Source organism: Falco cherrug, chromosome 4 (genome assembly GCF_023634085.1).
Source record: "Falco cherrug isolate bFalChe1 chromosome 4, bFalChe1.pri, whole genome shotgun sequence".
Classification (NCBI taxonomy): domain Eukaryota; kingdom Metazoa; phylum Chordata; class Aves; order Falconiformes; family Falconidae; genus Falco; species Falco cherrug.
The window spans coordinates 87671942-87684378 of record NC_073700.1 but is presented as its reverse complement, the minus strand read 5'-3'; the positions used below and the strand labels follow the sequence as shown (position 1 = coordinate 87684378).

Sequence of the window (12437 nt, the reverse complement as noted above, 5' to 3'; positions counted from 1 at the left end):
CAACAGATACCAAACTTCCACATTTTTTCCCACTATAGTAGCCAAAAAGAGGTGACAGCAGAGTGTACTAACAGGTTTTCACGTGGCATCTGCACTGCTTCTGCAACTTATCAATGAAAAAGCAGCATGATCCATGAAATAAGTTGATAGAAGCGTTACACACTTCTGCCTTTGATACAGTGTCTCCTATGAGTGGACCACAGAATAGCTGCACAAGTATGTACCAAGCACTTTGAATTTCAAAATTACACATTCAGGAAGGGTCCTTTTCAAGTGTGCTGGGAGCTCAGCACAACTTCTGTACACCCGTGAAACCCCAGGTGAGTGTAACACTGTTGAAGATGCAGAGCTCTCCCCAGTAGAAACGCTTGGGTCCTCTAAAACCATTTTCAAGTTACTGGATTTCTGGGAAGGGATGAGATTTGAGAGAAAATGGCTGCACAGGATTTGTGAGCAGCATGTTGCCCAGGCCTTCTCAAAGGTAGCACATCAGCACTGACTGTATCTATGCCTACCTGATAACCAGCTGATACTTTACAAATCTGTGTACATGAATCCTATTTAGAGGCTGAAGAGGAATTGCCTTGACAAGACGGGCATATGCTTCCGGCTGTCCCAAATACAGGCAATGTATTACACAGGATATTGGGCTCCTGGTTACAGTTTGTAGCTGAAGGGGAGTGTAAGTGCTAAGTGAGTTGATGTTGATCCCACTGTCTACAGGGGCTAGCTCAGGCAGAGCCGTAATGGAAGCCATACAGTGGATTAAAGACAGTGAAGATACTGCTTGGGTGGTCAAAGACTAATTGCAAGGGCAGAGACTAGAACACCTCTCCGGTGCAAAAGCTGAGGGATTTCTTAGCAAGAAAAGATAGAGCACAGGTTGCTGAGCTGTGCACAGTACCAGGAGTCTCACTTGGTTTTCATTTGCTGCAGCAAAGCAAACGGCTGAGCTGTGCGCAGGGGTACAACACCAAGTCTAGCACTGGCTCATTTCCAACAAGGACGGCCACATCAGTTGCCAGGGCATGGTTTTGTCACAAGGCGATACATCTATTAATCCATGGTTTTGTCAGAAGGCGATACATCTATTAATCAACATACTCATCAGACCTCTGTTAGTCTCAGACTCTAAATGGGCAGCTGTGACCGAGACTACCACGTTCCTCTGTTTCACAGGTCGAATAGGGCTTGTTAACAGTATGCATGTGTGACTCAGGGCTTTCACCCAGATTATTCTGCTCTCCTTCTCCCATGCCTTCAATGATGTGGATGCATTGATATTTTCTCCAGCAGCAAGACTAGCTTGAGGTTCCAACCCTCTTCCATTTAGTGAAGTTTATTCCCACTGCAATACCACAGTTTATGTTCTCCTCAGATATGCCACGTCAACAGGTTTGTTAAGGTGCTTGATAAAGTGGACCTTTAAAATAATTCAGGTTAAAATCAAAGCAGGGGTTTTGGGGGGGTTGGTTTGTTTGTTTATTGTTGTTTTTTTATCAAAAGGGATACAGGAACATGGAAGAATACAGACACAGAGACATGAAGTTCTCCGGCTTATCCTATCACACAAATTCAGTGTAGAAAAAGCTCTCTGAGCCCAGTAAATTTTAAGATGCATTACTATGTGTCTGCATGGACTAATGTCCACACTCTCTTTGGTTGTCTCCCCAAAAAGAAGCCCAGTGAAGCAGACACAGCAGACATTTTAGCAGGAAGAAATAAAGTTTCTAATTGCCTCACAGGAAAGTGCTTTGATTTTCAGAATTTTTCTGCCACCACAAATCTCTGCCACTTCATAGCATGTGATCATACTTACAAGCCATGTGTTTCAGGACTTCAGATAATGAACAACACATAGCCTCATCATGTCTTGGGAAGCTAATGTTCTCAAAATCTACTACTGTCAGACACATCAATCATTACTTCGCATGCATGAGCCACAATAATTTGAGTGTCTTCATATTACCTGCTGCTGATGCTGAAAAACTGATTAGTGGCCATTTTCAGTATGGGGTAATCTACTTTCAGATGAAAAATCTGTTTTAATACAGCCTTCTGGAAACAGAAATTATGTGGAACCTTGGCCAGATGCCAGATATTCACCCAACTACTTTCTCACTCCCCACTCCTCCAGGGAGAGAAAATAAGATTAAAATGCTGGTGGGTCAAAATAAACACAAGGAGATCGTGTACCAATTACCATCACAGGCAAAACAGCCCAGACTTGGACAAATTAATTTAATTTATTGCCAGCTAAAATAGGGTTGGAGAGTGAGAAATAAACACAAAACCTTAAACATCTTCCTCCTACACTCCTTTTTTCTCCAGGCTCCACTTCATTATCAATTCCTTTATCAACGGCCACAGGGTGGGGACCGGGTGCTTCAGTCCAACACTCCTTCTTCCTCACACTCTTCCCCTGCTCCAGCACAGGTCCTCCGCACAGGCTGCAGTCCTTCAGGACTAAATCTGCTCCACTGTGGTTCTCCATGGGCTGCAATGTGGATACCTGTTCCACCATGGTGCTCTCCACAGGAGAAAGGGAAACACTTGATCTGCTGTGGTCCTCTCCCGGGGGTGCAAGGGAATCTCTGCAGGCATGCCTGGAGCCCTTCCTCCCTCACCTTCTGCTCTCTGCCCTGCTGCCAGCACCTTGCCACGAACTCCCCATACATACAAGTAGCTAATGCTAGCATTAACTGCAGTTGGGAAAAGTTGTCTTTGCATGTCACTGTAACACAGAAAAAAGCACCTAGATCGTGTATTACCAAATCAGTGCTTGCACACTATATGCGGATTGTGAAGATGTAAATATTCTTTTTAAAATGCCAAACACTTGTGTGAAATTCTTCTACAACACCAGTGACGAGCACGGGTATAACTGTGGAAAACACTTGCCACCACACAGCTTGCCATGGCAAGCAGGCAGAGAGATGCAGTAAGCACCCAAATTCACAGCACTGTTAGGAAGTAGCTGACATACCACCTGCGCCGGCGAGGCTAAATGCGGTGCTTCTGCTGCAAAGGGCATGTCAACCACATGCGAGTGACATGAAACCTTACGCTGTTAGAGGTCTGTTAAAGATCTCTTAAATGCTATGCCATGTGCCGGGTAATGTTGGAAGATGTACTGGTTTTTAATAAACATCCTGCATGTTTGTGTGTCCAAGACACACAACTCTAAGAAGGAAGGTGGCAGTTACACTGTTTATCCTTTCTCATGCATCTGTCACTTAAACTACTTAGAGCCGATACAGCACTATATGTACAAGAACTGGGATTGGGAGTGGAATAACTTGACAGGTTATAATGGAAGCATTGTGAGCATGGGTCCCCCATGGGCTTATAGGGCTCACAAGATTCCCTTCCCTTGCCTCTCATGCAGCACACTCTGGGATGGAAAAGCTGTGTTATCTTGTGCCGAGTACACATACTAGTTCTCTTTAGGAAATTTTTCACTGATGTAATCTGCAACAGACTGTACCAAGCAAGTTCAGGCTGAATCCCCTTGAATTAACCTCCTGGATAAAAAAATGGGCCCTTTACAGGTGACAAACTGGAAGCCCTGTGCTTTCATGTGTCAGCCAAAAGCCGTATGCAAGATGCTCGCCTTTGACTTCGGAGTGCTGTACCACCCAGGATAGCTGCTCAAAGGGCGACAGCCTCCCCCTCCGGCCACAATCTGTTCCTGCTCCTACTCCTCTCGGCTTCCTGCTCTTGCCTTGCCTCAGATTTCTGCTGGGTCGGATGCACAAACCAAACCAAAAGCACCCTGAAAAGAGCTGGAAAAACTCCTGCCAGGCACTGTGGCATCAATGCCCAACAAGCCCAACAATACCGCACAAGTTTCCAATGCCAGGGGCTGATGCAGCCACTGTTCCTTGCAGCATTCACAGAATGAGGAACGGGGAGATCTCCACTGTGTTCAACTTCCCACTCCCAACTTCACTCTGACACTGACATCTTGTGATCAGCTGTGCATATGGCAACACTCCTGTGCTGATGGGGATGGGACCCTGATTTCAAGGGGATGCTCATTCCATGTTATATCTCCTTTCTTTTCCTGTGGGATCAGTGGATCTCCTCATAGGCTAGATGGATCAGAGTCAGAGCTAAATGAAGATTAGAGACAAATCCATGCAGGTGATGAGGTGTAAACAGACGATGCTGGGAAATCTGAATTTCCATCAGCATCACTAGCCCTAAACACAATCCCAAAATGAAGTCAGCGCTTCCAGCAACTGCGCAGCACCATTAGCAAAACCACTTCTCCACATGGGTCCCTCACCAGCACCTTTGCTGAGAACACCACTCCTCATCCTGCCTGCTGCTTATTTAAGGTGCATTCTTCCATACTTGCCTCTTCCATACTTGCCTCTCAAAGCCCTTTCTTCTCCCTGTTTGGGCAGGGTCATTTGTGGCAGGTCTCAGTGGAAACAAGAGAATTTTCTCTGGCTGCAAAGAAGTGTTTCAACTTTCCAGGCTGCACTCAGGCCAGGTGAAACCATCTAGGAATCTTTTTGCTTTTTACATAAAATTATTTCACCCTCCCTTGCTTCTTCAGATGGAAAGATGTGCCCAAACACTGTGGCACCTTTGACCTTTGGAAAAGTTACAACCACCTCTGCAAGGTAATTACCATTTTTTTCAATTGTCCAACATAAAACAACTATCCTCATCTTGTTAGGTCAACCATTATCAAGAAACTACTATACAGTTCTGTACCTTCACAGTACTGTTCTTTTAAACCTCCATTGTGCTATATGCATATATCTAATGCACAGATAAATCTGCTAATTTTTTTTTCTAGTGAAATCCCCATATGCCAAAAAGCATTAGAGCCAGCGATGCACTGAACTTCACAAACTTTAACTGTCCCTTACGGGAGGCAGGGCAAACATTTAGCCATCTGTACAAAAAGGTGGAAAACAATTTGTGAAAAAGTAAGAAATTCTAGCAGTAGTCACCATGAAAGTTCCGTTATATCCATTCTGTTACATCCAAGCTGTCAACACATTGTAGTCTTGAATACTGGTAAGACTGCTTTTGCATGTTGAAAGCACTAGAATGTGACCTTGTTGAAAGGTTCCAATGTTTATTCCATATGAAGTTACCATTAAATCCATGAAAGTGATCTATATGTATATGTTTCAGCTGGAAAAAAAAATATGTTATAAATTACAGTTTAGATATAAATTACATTTACAAAGTTGGTTTGGATTCATAGCCATCCAAATTTAGAAACCTTGTAAGTTCACAGACACCTGAAGTAATCAATCCCTTCTGATCCATATGTCCAATATAGAACTCTGAAGAAAAATAATGTGAGGTACAGCATTTAGGCCACATATCTCAGTGAGTACATATTTTCACACATTCTCTGCTATTCTTGGCACCAGTTGACAAACCCCTGAAATGCCAAGTCTATACCGGTAAATTAGACACGCCTGGGATACTCCTAGGCACTCGGGCCAACCAACATGACGTGCTTGCTTTTATGCTAATAAATTCCCTCATTCTCCAAGCAGGCTGGCTGCACACAAACAGCTCCCAGGAACACATCAGCTCCAGAAGAATGCCCAGAAGTCCTTGGAAGTGCTGCTCTACCTGGCACAGGCCAGCATTGTGTCAGCAAACAACTATCAGTTTACTGGAGCAGGTAATCACATTCCCTTTCCCCGGGCGCTTGTTTAACTACTACAAACGTTGCCAAACCCTTCTGGCAGGCAGTGTCCAAACACACTTGACACATGTAATACAAAACACTTGTCCAAACACAGTTGATACACTTGAGGGAGGGGATGCCACCCAGAGGAACCTGGGCAGGCTGGAGGAACAAGACCAGCTCCAAGGTCCTGCACCTGAGTCCGGGGAATCCCCAGCATCACTACAGGCTGCAGGATAAAGGGATTGAGAGCAGCCCTTCAGAGAAGGACTTGGGGGTACTGGTAGATGAAAAGGTGGATATGAGCCAGCAATGTGTGCTTATAGTCCAGAAGACAACTGGCTGCATCAAAAAGAAACGTGGCCAGCAGGTCGAGGGAGGTGATTTTGCCCCTCTACTCTGCTCTCTGAGACCCCACCTGGAGCACTGCATCCAGCTCTGGGGCCCCCAGCAGAAGACAGACATGGACCTGTCAGAGTGGGTCCAGAGGAGGCCATGAAAATGGTCAGAGGGATGGGACACCTCTCCTGTGAAGACAGACAGAGAGAGCTGGGGTTGTTCAGCCTGGAGAAGGCTCTGAGGAGACCTTATTGCAGCCTTGCAATATATGGAGGGGGCTTATATGAACGATGGAGAGAGACTTTCTTCCAAGGCCTGTAGTAACAGGCCAAAGGGCTACAGTTTTAAACTGGATGAGGGTAGATTTAGATTGGACATAAGGAAGACATTCTTTACTGTGAGAGTGTTGAGACACTGAACCAGGCTGCCAAGAGAAACTGTAGATGCCCCATCCCCAGAAGTGTTCAGAGTTGGGTTGGAGAAGGCTCTGAGCAAGCTGATCTAGTGAAAGACATCCCTGCCTGTGGCAGGGGGGTGAACTATATGATCTTTTAAAAGTCCGTTCCAACCCAAATCATGCTATGGTTCTATAATTCTATATGTCTGACACTGCAATCCATACTAGATGAGATCAGCTACAAGAATCTTAAAATTTTCAAATGTTTTTTAAGCCCTAGACCCAAATTTTTAATGACATCAGTATAACTGAAATTAGACAGTTTTCTTATGCTAATTTTAGCAGTATTTGTATCATTTGCTTCTGAAATGAGGTCTGAATATTATCTACCAATACTGATGTTCACAGGAAAGCTACCAGAAAAATCATTCAAAACACCTGTGTGATACTGTGCCAGTTTAAAACTGGCAGATCACATAAAAGAGAGGTTTTGTAACTGAATGTCTCTTCTTAGAAAACAAATTTTGAGAGCATTCCCCCAAAACTATTCAGAACTGTGCACATTCTGCAAAGTTAAGTGTGTATTAGCAGCATTTCATCCACGTTTTAGACTGCCAGTGGGTGGCATCAGAAGCACCATCAGCTCATGCTGTACAGAACTCTACTCAAAAAAAATCAAAGAAAAAAAGTGGCCTGTTACACAATCCTACTGACAATGCTGTGCATCACAGTCCAACACCTTAGTTCACTGGCATGGCTCTGTGGCTGCATACATCCCATTAAAATGCATTTCCAATCCTTTAAGCACAATCAGCAACTTACTATAGCACACAGACACAACATTCATATTTAAAAATAGTAAATTAATTTATTGCACCTCTATTCAGACAATACCAGTCAGCATCACTCTGTGATATTAAGGATTACAATAAATTAAAGCAGCTACCACACACGTGAGACCATTATAATTGCTCAGTACTGTTACTGAGCTGGTTCAAATCTACTTTTGAGACTGTGATATCATTTAATAGCAGAAATTAGACTAATGTAGCTTAGTCTGGCATACCTTGCAATTTTCATTACTTCACTGGCTTTTACTTTTTTGACACTTACGGCTGAATTTGCCTTTTCTAAAATCAACAACTGTACCCCATAGTATTTGCAGAATGATGGACAGATGACACTAGTCAACTTCTAGGACACCATTTGAAGCAGAAAATCACAGTATGCTACAAAGAGCTATTTTCACAGTCCATCACTTAATGATGCTGGAAAACACAGGTGCAACCTGTGAGGACTTTAAGGTAGCCATTGACCACTTAAACCAACAGGAAAGACACATACCAAATGTTCCTGAGGAAAAGCGTATGTAAGGATTATGATCATCTGCTTGTTCCTGAGGATACAAGTCTGCCAACTGTGATGCTAACAGCTTATAAGGGTATCAAAACACAGCATGTGCAAAACATAATCCATTTTCAAATAACCAGTGTGCCAGCACCTGGATTTTTCTGCAGCATAGCAGATGTTAGCAGACAGAAATGCCTTTTACCCAGGAACTGCTCCATCAATGCTCTTGAGGTCTCATATTTCCAGTGCTTGTTTGCTTTCTTGTATGTCTGAGCCAGAAGTAACTTGTAAGTATGGCCAGTTTCTCACAGCACACATGCTGCAACGGACCTGTGCCATTCACTTTTCCATGCATCTAACCTACAGACGGTCCTATACTTAGTTATCTGTTCCAGGCTCAGTTTTACTTACCTTCTACCTAGAGACTCTCCTGGTAAAGAGGAGAGTTTTCCTGTTACTAACTCATGTAAAGAATGAGTACCTGGCAAAAGGCACAGTGCTCTTACCAGTTCAGAGGTTCATTCTTAGTTCAGGGGATTTTCAGCTTCATATGGTCACCCCCACAGGTAAGGAAGCCTTTAGAGAGCAGGAAGGAATCTCTTGGAAAAGCTGCACAGCTCTTCCCAGTGCTCCGTGTATTTCACAATCGTATCAAGCTTGCACCCTAGCTGGTCCATCATGAATTGCACTTCTGTTTGGTGTGCTATTTATTACTCGCTATGCTATTTTCCGTTACTCCAAACTAGGAAGACAGGCACAGCCCCGCTGGTTTGATGACAGGCCAGACTACGGTCCTTTGCCCTGTTTGGCTAGTGGGATGTGCCTAAGATCTGGGCTACCAATACTGGAACTACCCACACAATGAATCCACAATTCAGCAAATCTCTCGAATGATCAGGTTATCCTTGGCTGAACAGGGATTACAGGGACTCTGTCTTGCAGGCTTTCCTCCTGCAGTTCAAACAAATATAAAGGAAACCCTGTATTTTTAGTATTTGCACTGCCTTTTCACTGTCTAGCTCAGGGGTCCTCAAACTACAGCCCATGGGACAGATAAGGCCCTCCAGGGTCCTCAATCAGGCCCCCGGTGTTTACAGAACCCACCTGACCCCCGCCACACACACACCCCCACACACACACCCTGATGGGGTTTGGGGGGGAAACCAAGCAGCCGCAGATGCCTGCCTGCCACTTCATCCGCGCACCAGCCTTCTGTTTAAAAATTTTGAGGACCCCTGGTGTAGCTGGATGTTGGTGCTTGACACCTTTGAGTCAAGATCAACACCTGATATCAATTTTCAATTTGGTTAACTTGTATAGGCATAAAACACAGCAACCATAAAACTTAGCCATCACAAAAGTACTTAATCCTGTATTTCACATTCTAACAGATGAAAGCAATACTCACACCACCTCCTCATTTTACATACCTGTTTTTTCTGCAAGCTTTTTTAACCAGTTTTCCAATGGCCTCGACAATGTCAGTCATGAAGTACTGGGCCTGACAGAACTCCTCTACTTTCACAGGTCACTGTCAGGTGGATAATCTCCAACCTAATGCAGAATAAAATGCATTACAATAGTTGCTATTTCTCTTACAAACTCTAATGACAAAGGCAGTAAATGTTTCACACACTGACATAGTATTCAAATCGAAGGCTGTGTTAACCAGTGAAGAGACTCTAAATAAAAGCCTTCCTTACTACTAATTTTTTGCATTCAGAACACTAATTGTCCAATCTGATTATGTGTTATCTTCAAATTACTGAATGTGTTAATCAAACTTATCCTCAAAACAAGTTCTGGGTTTTCTTATACTGATACCAAAACCAGACAGGATCAGGATCAAGATCCTGGCAGGATCAAGACAGCTCTAACCTGGTTCAGATCAGGTCTCACTGGATTGCAGCAGCAGGCAGATAAGTTGAAAAATTGCTAGTTTATCAGCCACTGTATTTTAAAAATAACTTGTTTGGCAACTGAACTGAAGGAAGACAGCCTCCCATTCTATAAGTTCACAATGTAGAACAAGGCATCGTTTTAATGCCTTTTTCCAACCTCTTTGCTACAGACCACAGACAAATGCTGAATGGAAACCCAGATACATCAGCAGTCTTTCAGAGCAGTACAATGTCTTCTCAGTCCCCTAAAATAGTGGGTTTCTTATGTTAAGCTTGCACTTCAAGGTCTTGAAAGTATTTGCTTATCAGAAGCTGCTGCTACCACCTTACCGTGTGGTTGCTCTGCACTGAATTTAACAACAGTGCTTCTTTGCTTACAAACTATTCAAGAGTCATGAATTTTGTTAATTGTTTCACGAACCTACAAACAGCTGTGTTTTGTCCAAGTATGTGGCCAAACCGGCAATGCGAGCACCAAAAGCCCAGTTTTTAGTACTGTCTTGTTAGATCTTAGATGTTCACCACACAAGTATTTGAACAGTCATCGCTAGAAATTATGCTGATCTCTCTCTCCAGTCCCAATCAGTACGCAAAAGGGAGAAATACAGTTATTAGGGGGAAAAAAAGGAAGAAAAAAAGAAGTGCCATGGCTATGTCGGGAAGGGGAAAGGGGAAGAATCAACTATCCCAAGGCCCACTTATGCCTGTAGGTTTGTTGATGAGGAAGCAGCCAATACACTTGGAAAAACCTGACTCAGCAAATACCCGCTCTCCAGTAAACCAGCGAAACGACCTCAATTTCACCACAGCTTTTCAGAAACACAAAAAGGTAAGCATAAGCTATTGAGGCAGGCAGCTGCACACCCTAATCCTCTGCCCAAGGCCCGGAACACTTTCGCTTGCGTTGCTGATGGCAGTGTTACAGTCCGACTTGCTGCACCCCACCATCCTCAGCCCCACCAGGCATTTTGAAGCAAAAAATCACAGTATTTTCTGTGCTTCTAGGACACTAAAATTTTCTGTGATTTTCTGTGAAACACGGGCCACCAGGCTCTACGGCACTGCCACACACTGCAGGTAAACGGTGGTAAGTCACCGTGTTGGGTTTGCCTAGTGGGGGGGGGGGGTGGGTCGGCTACGGGGGTGGCTGCTGTGAGAAGCTGCTGGAAGCTGCCCCCGTGCCCGCCGGCCCCGGGGGGAACCCAGGGCTGAGCCCACCAGCCGCGGGGGCAGCGGATTTAAGGGGATAAACACCACCACCACCCCCCCAAACCTGCACAACTGCAGCTGGAGAGAGGAGTGAGGAGGTGCGAGAGGCGCAGCCCGGCAGCCCCCCGGGGCTGGGCCGCAGGGGGCCGGGGGGGGTCCCGGCACCGCCGCAGAGGCTCCCCCTGTGATAGATAGTAAACTGTTTGTTCATCAATTTCAGTTAAAAGACAAAGGAGAAGGAGGTTGCCACATAAACCATGTAAGACTAACTGCAAGGCTAACTATATTGCTACATTGTGTGAGACTAACTGCAAGCGCTCAACTAACCAAATATAGTAGAGCAAGACAACATTGTGTGAGGGTCAAGGAAGCAAGGGAAAAGGGAGTACAGAAGTACGAGGCGAGGAATTCGTGACGTGAGGAAGACAAGGAGCCTTCATCCCCACGACCACCAGGAGGCTGAAGAAGACAATGAACGACCCCCTAGCAACGAGCCGCGCAGACGCAGAGTACACCGCTAAAGGAGACACATATACAGGAAAACGAAGGGTATAAAACCAGTGACTCTCGGGAGCTGGGCGCGCGCCGTTGGTGGAGCAAGAGACTCCCCGGCCGCCCAGCACTGTTTTGCTTGTTGCCGCTTGCTTTAATAAACTAATTCGGTTCAATTGGCTCTGGCCTTGACCAGTTATTATCGCCAACTTATATAACACCCCCAGCCCGGGGAGCCCCCGGCCGGGCAGCTCCCCCCCGCACCGGGGGCAGGGGGTGCCCCAGGGGTCCGTGACCCGCGGGCAGCCCGCGCTGGGGCAGCTGCCGGCAGGGCCGGGGCCCCGCGGGGAGAGGGGCCGGGCCGGGGACCCCACATTGGGCCCGGCTGTGCCCGGGGGGCCGCACCCGCGGGGCCCCACGCTGGGGCCGGGAGGGTGTGAAGGGGATGAGGCGGCAGAAGCCCCGAGGGACGGACCGGCCGTAACCCCCATGGCCCAGCCCCCGCCCGCTCGGGGGAGGGAGAGAAACCAGGAATTGGTGGAGCCCGGGAAGAAGGGAGGGGCGGGGGGAGGGTGTTTTTTCTGATTTGAATCGCGATAAATCACAGTAATTTCCCCAAGTCGAGTCTGGTTTGCCTGTGACGGCAATTGCTGAGCCACCCCCCAGCCCTCCCCCCGACTCATGAGCCTCCCGTGGGGTTCCCCCTCCCCTGCCCGGCGGAGGCGGGGTCAGTGACAGAGGCGCTGCCAGGCGCCTGGGGTTCAGCCAGGGGCAAAAGGTTGCCTCAACTCCCTAATTACCAAACTCTGATCTAATTAAACAAGAATGTGCACAGGGTTTGGGTCGGGCTGGCCCACCCTCTCAAGCCGGTAATGCTTATGTACGCACCGTCGCAAGTCACCAAAACTGATGGCTGAGAGGACTTCACAGAGGCAGCCAGCCCCGGGCAGGAACAGCGGTAAGGCCACCGCCATATCAATTATGCAGAAAGCAGTCTGCAAGTGAAGAAGTGGCTGCAAGAGGAGACAAGCTGATAAGGGGTTGCTATCACTGATTTGCACTAGAAGCGAGAAACTTGTAA

The 12437-nt window shown here is 46.2% G+C and overlaps 1 long non-coding RNA gene across 1 annotated transcript in view; it reads right to left on the bottom strand.

The window, feature by feature from the left end:
* LOC114017996 (uncharacterized) overlaps positions 1 to 12437 on the bottom strand; it is a 43094-nt gene that overhangs the window by 30363 nt on the left and 294 nt on the right. The window contains exon 2 of the long non-coding RNA XR_003563368.2: positions 9185 to 9308. This is a non-coding gene — a long non-coding RNA (uncharacterized LOC114017996). The remainder of the gene's footprint in view (positions 1 to 9184; positions 9309 to 12437) is intronic.